Source organism: Rhyacophila brunnea, unplaced genomic scaffold, assembly GCF_057557595.1.
Source record: "Rhyacophila brunnea isolate RB1 unplaced genomic scaffold, BYU_Rbru_1.0 scaffold_13, whole genome shotgun sequence".
Classification (NCBI taxonomy): domain Eukaryota; kingdom Metazoa; phylum Arthropoda; class Insecta; order Trichoptera; family Rhyacophilidae; genus Rhyacophila; species Rhyacophila brunnea.
Window position 1 is genome coordinate 11,982,830 of NW_028232785.1, and position 15,812 is coordinate 11,998,641.

General features: G+C 34.4%; 1 protein-coding gene across 1 annotated transcript in view; it reads left to right on the forward strand.

Annotated features, from left to right (window-relative positions):
• Positions 1–634: 634 nt before the first annotated feature.
• The window catches only part of LOC147076500 (uncharacterized), a 70,845-nt gene continuing 55,667 nt past the window's right edge, over positions 635–15,812 (forward strand). The window contains exons 1-2 of the mRNA XM_085940892.1: positions 635–701; positions 5,729–5,815. The gene's annotated coding sequence lies outside the window, so the exon portion shown is untranslated. The remainder of the gene's footprint in view (positions 702–5,728; positions 5,816–15,812) is intronic.

Below are 15,812 nucleotides of genomic sequence, written 5' to 3' on the forward strand. Positions count from 1 at the left end.
ACCCCGTTTACACGTGCATAAATTTACCGTTTACACGTGCATAAAGTTATAGTAAGAAAATGTATGGGGAAACATGTATTATCCTGCAGTTGGCAAGATTGAGTGCATGAATCAAACAAGTTTGGAAGGTTCCGAATTCAACGCGCAAGTAAGATTATTTTCGATCTGCGCCTGCGCAGTAGAGCGATAGGGGCGAACATTCCGGTAAAAAAACGAACTACTCATTTTGAGTTTAACCGATTTCCAATACGACCTGTCAGATAGTACTAAAAAATGACAACATCGCGCCTCGCTTACTATTGAAGAATAAGATTGGAGAGTCAGTCAGCACTTTTACGTGTAAACAGTTATACTGTCATGATAGTTTAAAATAAGCACTATTGCCGACAGTGATTCCATGCACGTGTACAGGCGCTATAGCTTCAAAAATAATATTTTTTATAAACAAAAAAATGTGATGGCCGTTTTTACAGAGCGCCACCCCGCCATGTGAAAGGCGAACGCTCAGAGAAAGAGGAAAAGAGACGCGAGGCGCATTTCCCATGCCGCCCGCAGAGGGAGACGCCGCCATACAGAGAGGGGTCAACATGGATGTACTCTCGCATAAAACTGATTGTACAATCTTTTTAAAATCACACCGCGAATGTACCCCGTGCCGGTAACACATCTCTATCCGGTTTTATCATTAACTCGAAAAATTAGTACCTATCTACATTATACAGTGTGTGAATAATTTTATAATTTGAATTTAGAACGACGCGAGTTTTTTGAATTAAAAAAAAAATATTTACTATCTATCGTTTCCGGTAAAAATATTAATAACCGAATATATAAATACTTCCTAAATAAAGCGGAATTACATTTATTGCCTACATATTAATAATAAAAAATACCATTCTAATTATTGAGGTGCTGAGTATTGAACGAAAACAAGTGAAAATTACTTAAATAATAAACGATTGTAAATTCTACATACTTAACTGTTTTCAGTATTATTTAAAAAAAAAATGAAGTCTTAAATTTGAATGCTCCACTATTACTTTTTTAATGAAATATATTAATAATTATTACATACTTACATAAAATATTTTTTGTAATAATCTGTATCTTTTTAATGTGTTTCAAATGATTTAAGTCGTAAAATGAATGCTACATTTTTTTAAATTGTGTGTTACATTATTATGCATTAAATATTAAAATTAAATTCATTCATAGATGCTATCATTAAATTTGATAAACAAGAGTTCATTGAGTATTTTAACAATACAATTTAAATATTCTTTTTATACAAGACAGTAACATGTTTTAATTCTTTTACACCCAATTGTAAATGTAGTGATGTGAAAACTAAAAACCTAACCAAACTATTTTTTTTAAATTATCTCACTTGTTCTCGTTTAAGCCTGAGCACCTTAATTATTACAAAACAGTTAGATTAAGATTATCAAAAATGTGTATTTGTATTCAGGCCTTGGATTTTTGTGTTGTTATTCTCCAGTTTTTCGTTGTTTTCTCACCTTTTGAATAGGATTTATGTTAAAACTGAATTATTGCTAGTGAAATTATCAGTTGGACCAACCTAAAACTGTAGAGTCAGTAATTCCCCATTGTGTTAAAATATAAAATAAATTACCATTGGTATGTATACATTATTTGCTTTAACAAAGTGGAGGTTATATTACCACACTTATTAAAGAGGAGTGACTGTTAGCCATTCGCCCCACCCTCATCCTTGAAGTGTCGATCGCAGCTTGGGGTCAGGGGATGAAAGTCAGCCCCTGACTTATTTTTACGGAAATCTTAAATATTATTTCATTAATTTGGGGAATTGATACGCGTGAATTATTTATTATCAACAAAAGTCTGCGTAGTTATAAAATATCACTTATTATGCATGCAAGAAACCTAATTTACGATAAATTTTCAATAAAATTTCTGAAAATATTTATTGACAGAGTTTTTACGAAAACTGGTGTAAGAATATGTATTAGGTCCATGCTCTGAATTCAAACACATTGATGAAACAATCTAGTAGAGTTTATGATACGCGGAATATGAATTAATACGTGACGCTCGGCTTCATTGGATCTATTCCATACACAAAGCAGCTATCGACGGCTAAAGTGATAAATATTATCACTGTATCATATTTATGGATTGAGGCAGTTGATTGTTACAATAAGTTAAACGTCTAAAGCTAAACTGTCTAAACTGTCTATCTTCAAGAGGCTGTTAAAACATAGTCCTTTTTGATAGTTTAAACTATTATATAGAGGACACTTCATGTCATTAAAGATAAATGACGGCAGAGGTACTCAGGATTCTTTTTATTTTCTAAAACTCTTTCTTTAAGCACAAGGACAAGGAAGTGTGGCACTAAACTCTTTTCATTCTGACACGTTTATAGCATCATATAAAGCGGCCGTGCACAAGCCTCGGCTGCATATACCTACATGGTGGGTGGAGATGGGGAAACTCAAATCAAGTTTAAACGATTAACTTAGTGTAACAATTAACCACTTCAATACATAAGTATGATAAACTACCGCCAATAGCCGCATTGTGTATAGAATAGATCCGTAGATGCAGATATTTTCCCACTGATTCACAATAGACGCTCACTAGTGTTCTCGACTTGATTTATTATCAATTTTTCAACTAGTTGTTTTATTTAATGACTAAAGTAAATCTTTTTTCAGCCACAAATAGATAATTTTTGCAATATTAAAATTGCACCTAACTGATTTTAATACTTAATCATTACTAAGTACTTGTACCATTCATGTAGTCAGCGTTTCAAAATTAATTCATTAATACATGATGCAATTATTCAGAATCGTGCTGACGATCTCAGCTGTATCTAATGATTGATCAATTGATAGAAATAACTGTCATTAACTAGTTAAATACTATACATTATCTTATCTGCGCTTGCGTGTATTAATAACATGAATATCTTGTACCCTTTAAATTTTATATAGTCGCACAAATAATATCTACGATTATTAATAATGGGATATAGTTTCTATAATAGGTATAATGACTAGCAACCAGATTTACAAATGTCACTATGTTAATATTAAAGAAAATTAAAATTTACTCTTCATCTTTCCCTTTGTCACTCTAATGCAGAAGCGAAGGGTGGAGGTAGGCTGTTAGAATACACTATAAATAGCGAACATTAAATTTTGTTAGTCACACGTATTTTATTTTTATTGAACTAAGACCACATTTTACAGCTGATGGTGTTGGTTAGTTTTTTTTAAATTTAATTAAACTCTGCATTGACCAAACCATAATATTTTTGTTATCTTTTGGACGGTACAACAAAATTGTGCATATTTTTTCATTTATACTTATTTGTTCTTGGATTAAGAATACATATTACACAATATATGTATTGCTTGCTTATTTTTGTAAATTCATTAAGCCCTGCATTAACCAAACTATAATAGATATAAAATATTATTCTATCTATGAAATATAAAAAGTTATGTATGATTTAATTGCATAAGTTTAAATATTTTATAGAAAGACTAGTATGTTTTACTATTATCTATATGGCATGATTGTCGCAGGGTTTAATTGAATTTTAAAAACTTACTAACACCACCTGTAAATTTAAGTCTTATTTCAATGACAACAAATACGTATGACTGACAAAATTTAATGTGGACTATTTATGGTGAATCTTAACAGCCTACGTCCACCCTTTGCCACTGCTTTAATGTGTGGGGTCATGATAATTCTGGAATAGATATGTACAGCAGAATTTTGGATCAGCTTTCTACGTATTTTTCTGTCCTTTTCAAATCTTGTGGTGAATCAATATAATTGTTTAAAAGTGAGGTTCTTTGGTGCACTGCCTAAAAAAGCTGTCAAGACATTCTGGGCCACGACGAATTGTCTGTATGAAGAATATCAGAATACATTTGAAGGACGTAGACTATTGAGGACAGTCTCTCGGTGATAGTGCAACTCGTGAAGTATCGAGGCATTGGTTCTGTGTTTCATCCAGGACACTGATAGGACTCGTCTCAAGTAATTCGAGAAATGAGAATAGCATTACAAAACAATTATTATTTGGCATTCATCGTTTTGTTTAACTACAAATTACGTTTGATAGTACGTATTGGAATGTCTTCTTTAGAATTTAATGTATTTTAAGAGCATACTTCAGTGAAACGGCAAATAATTTTTAACTATAGGTGCGACGAAATTTCGGACTGGATGCCAATCGGAGAGCGAAAGTCGAGCTGTGAACACGCCAATTTGTTTTGTGATGGCGTCGGCGGAAAAACGTTTCCCATTTACTTGAAAAAGAAAACTTGTCAATGAATATATTATTTCTATTACAAATAGCACAATAAACATAACACTAAATGGACGCATGTTGAATTTTTATGAAAAATTATGTTTTGATCTGCACACGTCGTTTGCACATTCTTCGCGTCGCGCAGTCACGATCGTTTTAGACCGTGCCCTAGCTGAAGTATAGCCTTAATAACTTGCGATTCATCATTATCAGTCGGCGTCAATCCATTGATGGATTAAGGCCTCCCCTAGCTACCTACACTCGGTCCCTAGGTCTTCGTTGCCATATACATCCACCAAACTTTACGAGTTTGTCTGTCTAGAGAGTTTTAGAGCGTATTTATGGTCGTTTATGTACCACTGTATGACAGAATTTATCTCGCGGCTGTCCATTTTAAAAGCGACATATTTTATCGCGTCTTTTGTGATGTTTCTGCGTTATGCTCAACATGCACCTTTCCATGTCACGTTGTGCTACACATATTTTATCATCTCTTACATTAAGTGTCTTACATCATGTTTTACACACATCTATGAGCACTGGTAGCACACATTGGTTGAATACTTTAACTTAATACATAACAGGAGGTAACTTTAAGATAGTATTCAGGCGCCTTTTGGAGTTTAGTATATTATACTATTAAATTGTAATACTAGTGGATTATTTTTTGTATATGGCAGTGAATAACAATGACGTCCATAGCTAAAATACCGCCCCTAGGCAGCGCCAAAATGCAGCATAATTTTTTTTATACATTATTTTTATCATCCTTTCATGAGTCCAATATTTAAGAAATGTGTTGTATGTTACATTATCTACTAAAAAAATATCAGAAGTGTCATTTCTGGTCACCAAGGATGTCGAAGGGCAACGGAAGTAACCAAGTCACGAACCCAACTAAACCAGTCAGTTCAATTTTTAATGTAAAGATATTTTCGTTATTACATACTAAGTTTAGATAGGTATTTCTATATATTATATTCCAAATGATTTTCTTCGATTTGTCGCCCTTCGAGTAACTGCCGCCCCCAAGCGACGCCCAATCTACCCACCCCCACGGGACGTCACTGGTGAATAATGCAGGATTTATATGATTAACAAAATTCTTTTATAAAAAAAATGTATTTAGCTGATCCAGGATAGTCTTTTTACAATTATGATAAGTACCTACCTATGAAAAATACCGTACGATACCTGTCTGAAATTTTGCCATCGTTTGAATGAGTAAACAGCGCGAAATAAGAATGTATTTAAAAAGAAATTTGTTACGACAGGCGTTCATTTTCGAATCATTCATTACGTGATATTAAAAATAATATTATTATGATTTTCGTAAATAAACAATTAACAACAATAATAATTATAAATAAAAAGTGAAGTGAATTTTCGTTGAATATATTTGTATTATTTTAGCAAATCAAATAGGTGAAATTTTTATTTTAAATTTTGTCAAACGCACCAAGGAACAATAATTTGAATCGAGCATCATACAATTGATTGGTAAGTGTTTTGAATTATTTTTGTTGTAAATTTATTTTTTACAGGTTTGTGTCGTCCTCTCCCGTTGATGTCTTTTATACTATGGAGTCATTATTCATTTATGTACAATAGTTATTTATTATTTTCATTGAATTTTATGCGTCCTGCCCATTCCACTGAGAGTTTTAAGCAGATTATATTCCAGCCAATTTCTTGATTTGCGTTTTAGACATAATTAAAGGTCACATTATCAAAAAAAAAATTTTTTGAATTCGCGTTATTGCAAAGCTGATGAAATGTCAATGGGCCGAACATGTTGTTCAGCGAACGGAAACCGCTAGACAATTAATAGGTAATATCACACAGTTGTAACTAATGGACATTGAGTAGCTATAGGGCTACCCTAAAATCTACTAAAATAACTGATTAAAGTAACAACGAAGAAGTAGAGACTGAGAAGTGTGGAAAAAGTTAGGGAAGGCCATCATCTGGTACAGGACCGTCTTTGTCTGATGAGGATGACGCCCATCGGTAGAAACTCATTGTACTTTATTATACATAATTGCGTAAAGTCATAAATTTGTTTTAAATATGCAAGTGTAAACTTCTTGCATCCATAATACGTCAAATCATTTCAACATTTAATCCACAAATCGTGTCCATACAACGGAAATGCACTTCCGTAGTCCAGTGATTCGATTCCCGGTGAGGTCATACTATATTTAAGTGATTTTCTCAAAGCCTGAGTTTTTGTGATTGTCTCACTTCTATTACTAATTATTACACTTATGTTTACTGGACATCATGGCCTGTTATAGTATTAAAAAAATCGGTGTGTGTGTACTTATGTACACGCGTTAGAAGTTATACTTATTTGGCGTAACAAAACTTGTGATAAACTAGATTCTTCGACTAGCTCTTAATTGTCTTGTTAAATTACACACTCAAGAAAAAGGACCGCTTATTGGAACGCCTTTGGATTATTTCTATACACTTTAACTTATATTATTAAATTATATAATTATTATCGTTGTTTTTATTTTTAAAGTAACAACTGCCACTATGACGTTTAATCGTTTGTTTACGTAAGGAATTGCAAATGGCCGACAATAATAAATTCGCTGCCTAGCAATGGAACAATTCTAAACTATATACTGGACAATCGTCACAATTGCAGTATCATTCTGTGGCGTAAAGGTTGTGCGTTCGGCTGATAAATGGACAATCGTTGGTTCGAATCCAATCGAGTGTGGTGTGAATATACATGTCACACGCTAAAAATACACTCTGATCTGATTTCCCAAACGCGCCAAAACAAGTATAACTTCAAAAATTAGAAATCAAAGCTCTTAAACACGATGAATTGTTTTCATTTTGTAAATTTAGAGTTTGTATCCAAAACAAAAATTAGACATGTTTTACTATCTCTTCAAAAAAAAGTTGTTTTGAATTTATGAGACTTGCAAGATAGGATGATAGGTACATTGTTATTTTAAAGAAATCAATTAACATAGATTATACTTAAAACAATAATAAAAAGAAAGTGTTAATATATATGACATGAATAATAATTTAATATGTTATTTAAAAGTGAAAAGAAATTCTAAAAAGTAGCATTGTATCTTTTTTTTTCCACATTTCGATTTTGAATATAAATTCGATAAAATTTGACTTTTAAATTCTTCGACACATTTTCACTTTTGTTTTTGGTCATTTTCTGAATTTGAATCGAGCCACTGCAAAACTTTTAATTGTATATTTATTCACAAGCACAGCATGACAGCTATAATACATTTTACCGTAATATAACTATTTATACTTAGAGGCATTTTTTTAAATTTAAATAATTATTTAATTTATAAAACTGAGTCAATGCCGTAATCGTGGTCATTTTTTATTGATGCCAGTTTTAATTTTAACAGTTTGTATTTCGTAATTATTTTAAATCTGCTTGTTTAACATATATAATTCGAGTTTATAATCAAATGAATGTACCTATTGTATTTAATCTAAAGATGTTGAAATATCATTCTTATATTATCCAGATAGCGCCTAAATATATAAATGCGGCGGCTCTCGTGGTCCAGTGTGTAAGGCGCTGGCTTCCTATCCTGGAGCTCCGGGTTCAATCCTGGCGAGGACATAATATATTTATGTGATTTTCTCAAAACCTGGGTGTTTGTGATTGTTCAAATTACTAACAACCGCTTTATACGAAAAAGCAAGGGCATGGTTAATAAAAAAGTAAATATATAAAAGTAAAAGAGGCATTTTTCAATGCAGATTTATTTGTAGCAAGTCACATTATAATACTCTGATATTGTATTCTTTCTTTCGATCATGTCCGATCCTAATAGGATCATATGAGCCTCCACAGAGTAGAGGTTTGTATTGACAGATTCTGTTTTTTTACGAGAAATGGATGTCAGCCACTTGCTCAACCTATTAGGTCCATACCCTGACACCCACAAATTGAAAAACAATATGTGTACTTGCCAGACCCAGGATTAGAACCTGGGATCCACGGCGTTATAGTCCAACGCTTAAGCCGCGCGGCCACCGTGGGCACTAGAGTATTAGAGAGTGTAGTCTCACAAGCATAGTCATAGAGTCCAACTGCCTTTCTACAAGGCATGCTCGCTTTCGATACTCTTGTATCGTATTATTGGTTGCTAGGGGTCTGAGGTCCTAGCAACTAAATTATTAATATATACGTGCGTTACTATGGAAATCAATATGACATGTCAAAATGACATTTTAGTGTTATTCTATCAAGTAAAAAATTTTTTGATCGTTTAAGCTAGTCAATTCAAGTTTATATGATTCAACAGAAAATTTAAAAAAACGTTGTACATAAAAAGTTCTTTTTATCTTGTAATTATTTCAATGTGTATTTGAACCCAGAGTATGGTCATATTATGTTGAGCAAGTGGCTAATATCCATTTATCGTAAAAATGAAAATTTGTTAATACAACCTTCACTCTGTGGAGGCCCATATGGTATTTTCATTATAAAAATGTTTAGCTATTCATTGATGGTTTACGGACATTCTTCGCCTCTGACATGCGTAGGTCGTATATTATTGTTGTGGCAAATAACATAAGGTTGTGAATGGTTTGAATTTAAATAAAAATGTTACAATCATAATAATTTCTATACTATTATTAACATATTAAAGACATCACAAATCATTGACATTTACATCATATTTAGATTACAAAATAACAAGCTATAAAAGTAAATAATATAAAGTTAATAATATAATAGCGCCTGTACACATGCATGGATTTACTAGCAGCATTGGTAAGTATTTTAAACTATCGTGAAAATATCTGTTTACACGTAAAAGTGATGACTGTCTCTCCAATTCATTCTTTAAGACTGAGCGAGACGCGATGTTGTCATTTTATGGTACAATTTCGTACTATTTGATAGGTAGTGAAAATCGGTTAATCTGAAAAATCATTCGTAGTTCGTTTTTTGCCGGCAGGTTCACCACTATTGTTCTACTGCGCAGGCGCAGATCGAAAAAGTCTTACTGTCGCATGACAATTCAAAAGCTTCCAAGCATGTCATCTTGCCAACCGCAGGATAATACATTTAATTGTTAACCAATACATTTTCTTGTTATGGCCGCGATAATACTAACTGTCAACAGTAAATCCATGCACGTGTAAACGGGGTATAAAAATGCAGTTTGGAGAAAATGTGTCACAAGTCGTTAATATGCATGAAAGTGAAGGTAAAAAAAGGATTGATGAGTCTTTGGGGATGATTAGGTGGGGAGGAGATAAAGTTGTGGTTGCTTGTAGGTTTTGAGAATACAGTGTATTGTTGTCTATACAAGAATAAATACATACAATGATAAAGATGACAGATTGATACTGATGAGATCGACTATATTATTGAATTGACTGGCAAATGGACTGGGAAAACTCGATGTGATTAGTACTCCGAGTGATGGACTCGAGTGGAGTGAGGATTTATGGATTGTCCTTGCTATGTATACAAATGCAGTTCATGCATTACAAGAGACATTGTCGCAATTAACAATTCATAATAGACCCTATTGATTTAGCTAGATTATGATTGATGAAATGCTGAAAATTGTTTCCACTACGTTGTTTTGTTTTCACAACAAGTGTGTCACCATTGTAATGCAGAGTGGCATGATTGCTACAAGTCTAATGATTAAAATAACTGTAAGTAATCTTGCAATACAGATTGATTTATTTGAAACAATATTCACGTTTGCACTGTGAAAGTTAGTGTCCAGAGTCTTTTTCTTCTTCTTCGGCCACGTCCGCTCCTTAGCTGGAACATATGGATATTGGATACCACACGGCGCCTCCAAGAATCTCTGTTGCTCACCAGTCTTATAGACACTGTAAAGATAGTATTTAGCGGCCTTCATCTTATGGTATCCGCAGCACGTGGTCAAGCCATGTCCAACGTCGCCATTTACTTTCAGTGTGATGAGAAGCTGCATGGTTCGTTCTCTTATTTTTTTGTTACTTCTAAAATCGTAGCACCGCATACTAGTATCCGTCGTAAACATCTGTTCTAGAAGCTAAGTGTATAGTTTCTCTGAGCCATGATTCGCTATATACTACGCTACTTACTGAGGATTAGAGCATTTCTACGAAACCTACTCACAAAAATAATAGCAATGGTTTTACGTACAAGAAAATTTGAGGCATTGACAGGTTTGGAGGTCCTCTTGTGATTTCTTTAGACCAAGATGTCGGTACTTTCTAATGAAGCAACCGCCACTGCTTCCAAAAGTTGTAATGATAGTATTCATTTCTTAATTTGCCGCCATTAAGCAACAAATGGCCTGCCTACCCATATGGGACGCTACTGCATATGTATACTAATATTATACTATTCAGTGGCGAAGGGTGGAGGTAGGCTGTTAGCATTTTACATGAATAGTGCACACTAAAATTAAATTTGTCAGTCATACTTATCTGTTTTCACTGAACTAAGATTACAATTTGCAGATGGTGCTGGTTAGTTTTTTTTTTTAATTTAATTGAACCCTGCCTGAACCAAACTATAACAGTTTATAGTCATAATAGTATGCTATGGGTGATCCGACTAAAATGGTGCACACTTTTTCAGTCATACTTATGTTTTCATTGAATTAAGAATACTTATTATAACAGAGAGTGTTGGTTATTTATTGAAAATCCATTAAGCCCTGCCTATACCAAATAATAATCGATAAAAATATTCTCTTATCTATAAAATAATTTTTGACTATTATCTACTATGGCTTGGATTAGGCAGGGTTTAATTGAATTTTAAAAGCTAACAAATACTATCTACACATTGTAGTCATGGTTCAATGAAAACAAATACGTTTGATCGATAAAATTTAGTGTGATTTATTTATGTCGGATATTAACAGCCAACATCCACCCTTCACCACTTATACTAATGGAGGTAATTAAAATTTTTAATTAAAAAATATTTTCACCGCTGAAGTACGCATATGAAATTCAAGACCTAATTCGCAATTGTCAATAACTAAAAGAAACACTTCATAATTATGACAAATATGTATGCATTACTTAGTACAGAGCGGATGCGGGTCGGTGTTAAAAAGTCTGCAAACCAAGGAGGTCAGTGTGTCGTGCACTTAGCTCTACTGGCTACAGCCTCGCGCCTCGTCGTCTGCAGCAACTCTCTTCGCGTTAACCGAAAAATACTACGTCATCGGAGCAGCAGTCTCTAGAGCAGAGGTCGCCGAGCTTTTCCCCATAGAGGGTGCAATAGAAAATTTAAAGACCAATAAATGATTGCAGTCGGTCACAAAAATATAATTTTGAAAAGCCTTATTAGCATAATTATAATGTAACTCGGTTAAAACTTAGTTATACGAAATTATTTGCATGATTCATAGAATGATCGATTGCTTAGAGATGAAAAGACTCACGACGTATATTTCTGATAGCCGAGTGGTTACCATGTCGGCTTATACTGTGGTGGTTTCTGGGTATAAATTTTGGGTCTGGTAATTTTACATATTGCTTTTCAATGTGTGTTTAGATCAGAGTATGGACCTACTACGTTGAACAAGTAGGTAACATCCATTTTTCATTAAAAACAATAAGGCCCATATGTTCTTATCAGGATCGGATGTGGCAAAAAAAAATATTTACATTGGGGTGCAATACTACAAAATATCGTATATAAATAAGTAGGTTTATTATTATACCAGGTTTGTGTTGTACCAGTGCGTTGAAATATCACATACGAAAAACATAAATATTATGATACAATATTTCCACTCATGGTAAAAATAATATTTGCAAGGTTTTTCAATAAATTCTTGTTATTAGGTATTATAAATAATCCAATACGCACGGTGGCCTGGATGGTAGAGCGGTCGCATGAAGCCCAACAAATTGGTTCAACAATAACTTTACTAGCATTGCTCGTAAAAAGTCTTTTAATGTAACCTTCATTTAGTACAGACCTAGTACATATTAGAACGCAATGTGATAGAGGTCACAAAATATATGAAATGGTAATGGGTTGGACATGTCTCTCGGCAAGTGGAAAACCGATGGACAAATGCCGTCATACAGTGGTACCCAAGGGACACTAAACGCCCACAGGAACACCCTAAAATCTGCTGGATAGACGAATTAATAAAGTTAGGTGAATGTAAATGGCAGCGAAGAACTAGGGATCGAAAAGAGTAGAGGGAACTAGATGAGGCCTTCATCCAGCAGTGGATCGACACCAGCTGACGATGATGATGATATTATTCTGTTAAGTGTAATGCAATAAGGAAAATATAATGTGTTTCGATCTAATGAACGTACTATTTTTCAATGTATTGAACCAATTCTTACGAAACACTTATCCTAAACCTGATGCATTGATAAAGCCATGAGAGTGTTAGGCTTCAAATATAAATAATTATTTAATATTTTGTGTACGCGTTGTCGACCTCTGGTCTAGAGTATAAATTTTGTTCATTTGCCTTTCTATATTGCTATGCTTGATCTGAAAACTGTTCCACGTTTAGTTATTAAAAAAACTAGTGATGATTAATGACACCTGGTAATCATCATCAGCGTTAATCCACTCTGATAAATGAATGTCTCTCCATAGCTCGGGATCCTACGTTTGGATGTGAAACAATAGTAAGTATATTTTTATGACTGAAAATGCCCCAGGAACTGTTACCCAAGACTGAGATCGCCATGCACTCAAGTATGCTTTAACTGAATTTATACCACTTTTAGTTAAGAGTGCCCACAGAAGAGAGGAGCACTTATAACAAAATTAAAAATTGTATGTAGTGCATACTTAAATAATAAAAGCTAGGGAAAAACTGCCGGACAATCTAAGTAAAAAGATCTTCTCGTTGACAGTATGATGATAAAATTGGTTTTTGTGGCGACCAGATTGGAGAGTACGATGGGCTAATAGGGCTCTAGAATGGGGTGTGTGAGAACCCGGCGTGGTGGGTCAACAAGATAAGTGAGATAAACACACATCACAAACCCTAATAGCAAAAAAGTCGCCTGCGGCGCTAATTTACTTACAAAATGTTAATATTGATTATGATTTTAAAACATATAGTTATGCAATGCAATTTTTGATGTTGTGTGTCGCTTGACTTTAAAATATACTAAATACTCTTAATTTTATCTCCAACACCATTTGGAAAACGTTACTGTAGAGCGCCATACTGCCTTTAATATTAGTGAGAGTTAGGAAGGCCTACCAAAGATCCTGGCCTGGAGCCCGCTTCAGGTGTGGAGGCCATGCCGATGAGCCCAACAGTTAGTTGAACAGACTTAGTCAACTCTTCCCTTTCCTTACACGTTTTAGGATATTCCCAGATTATGTCATTTGCATTCTGTATTTATTTTCTTCCCACACATTTTTCAAAATTAACGTTTATGATAACCATGTATTATGCTAGTCTACGGCTGTATTTTCGGTACCCGCTGTGTATTTCCGATCATTACGTGATTAATGTATAGCCCTAAATAATTCTATAATAGTAGCACAAACCAAATTACGTGTTGCGTAATAGGACAGAGTAAAATAATATCGATGCAATGTTATTGTACGTGATAGTTCAACGCGTCGGTACGACACAAACCCACTAGAATAATAAAACAAAATTTCAACCTATTGTAACCGAGCAGTGTTGCCACGAGCCAAAATGAGGTTGATTTCAGAAAAATCAAAAAAATCTACAACCTTACAAGTAAGTAAGTATTTAAAAATAACGTCATAATCATAATATCATCATCATCAGCCGGGGTCAATCCACTGCTGAATGAAGGCCTCCCCAAGCTTTCTCTTCCAACTCTCTCAGTCCTGTGTCGTTCGCTGCCACGTATTTCCGCCGAACTTTACCAGTTCGTCAATCCAGCGGCTTTCAGGGCGACCCTGTGGCCGTTTCGTGCCCCTGGGTACCACTGGATGACGGCATTTGTCCAGCGGCCGTCCCTTCGGCGAGAAATGTGCCCCGCCCATCTCCATTTCAGCTGTTTGGCAACGTCTATTACATCGCGTACTCCTGTCTGCTTCCTAACCCATTCGTTTCTCTTACGGTCCTTTCGCGTGATGCCCAACACACACCTCTCCATGCCTCGCTGTGTGACTCCTAGCTTTTGGACATCTCTCGTGTTGAGGGTCCACGTCTCGCAGCCATACGTGGGCACGGGTAGCACACATTGGTTGAACACCCTACTCTATAATAATATAATAAATTATTAATACTGTTTCATGATAACGCAACATTAGTGCATTAGTATGTCAACTATATAGGTATCTACCAGTGACGAAGGCTGGAGGTAGGCTGTTAAGATCCGACATAAATAGTCCACACTAAACTTTGTCAGTCATACGTATTTGTTTTCATTGAACTAAGAATAAAACTTGCAGACAGTTATGATTAGTTTTTAAAAATTAATTAAACCCTGCCGAAGCCAAAACAATAGTTTTGGTATACTATGGGCGATCCGACAAAAATAGTGCATATATTTTCAGACATAATTACTATTTGTTTTCGTTGAATTAAGAATACATATTACAGATGGTGTTGGTTAGTTGTTTTAAATTCATTAAGAGCATACTTCAGTGAAACGGAGAATAATTTTCAACTATAGGTGCGACGAAATTTTGGACTCGCTGGCAATCGGAGAGTGAAAGTCGAGCTGTGAACACGTCAAATTGTTTCGTGATGGCGGCGGGGGTATTAATTATTAAATCGTGTAAAGATGACTAAAAAACGTTACCCATTTACTAATAATATATTATTATTGTTACTAATAGAACAATAAACAGAAAATTAAATGGACGCATGTTGAATTTTTATGATAAATTATGTTTTGTTCTGCAGGCGTAGTTTGCACAATCTTCGCGTCGCGTAGTCACGATCGTTTTAGACCGTGCCCCAGCTGAGGTATAGCCTTAAGCTCTGCCTAAACCAAATCATAATAGACAATATAAAATAATATTCTATCTTTAAAATTTCTAAAATTGTATACGGTTGCTAGCATAATTTTTTTTACGCAAGGGTGCCTCCAAACCTGTCAGCGCCGCAGACTTTCACGTAGATACTCAAAACTATTACTGTTTGAGAGTATACTTCGCGGAGATCCTCGAATACTCTGTGGTGTTGGTATATATTATTGTCAATTTAAGATTTTTTGTGAGTATTTGTCTAATTATAATAGCCGTATATAAATAATGGTATAAGTAAGTAGGTAGGTACCTAACAAATTTTCAGACAATATGAAACAAAAAAATTAAAGACTACGTCATTATAAGTTTGCTACGTCACTTAGTGCAGTATCTGCATTTTCACATACCATTAACGCTTTCGCTGCTGAAGAGATAATGAGATTTTAATTGCCCCCTTTAAAATGCACGTTAATTACATCGATCGGCCGCCTGGTCATTACGCACCGTATGCGTCTTCCGCGTCCAAAGTATTAATTTTAAATTTTCATTCGGTTTCACTTTTAATTGATTTAT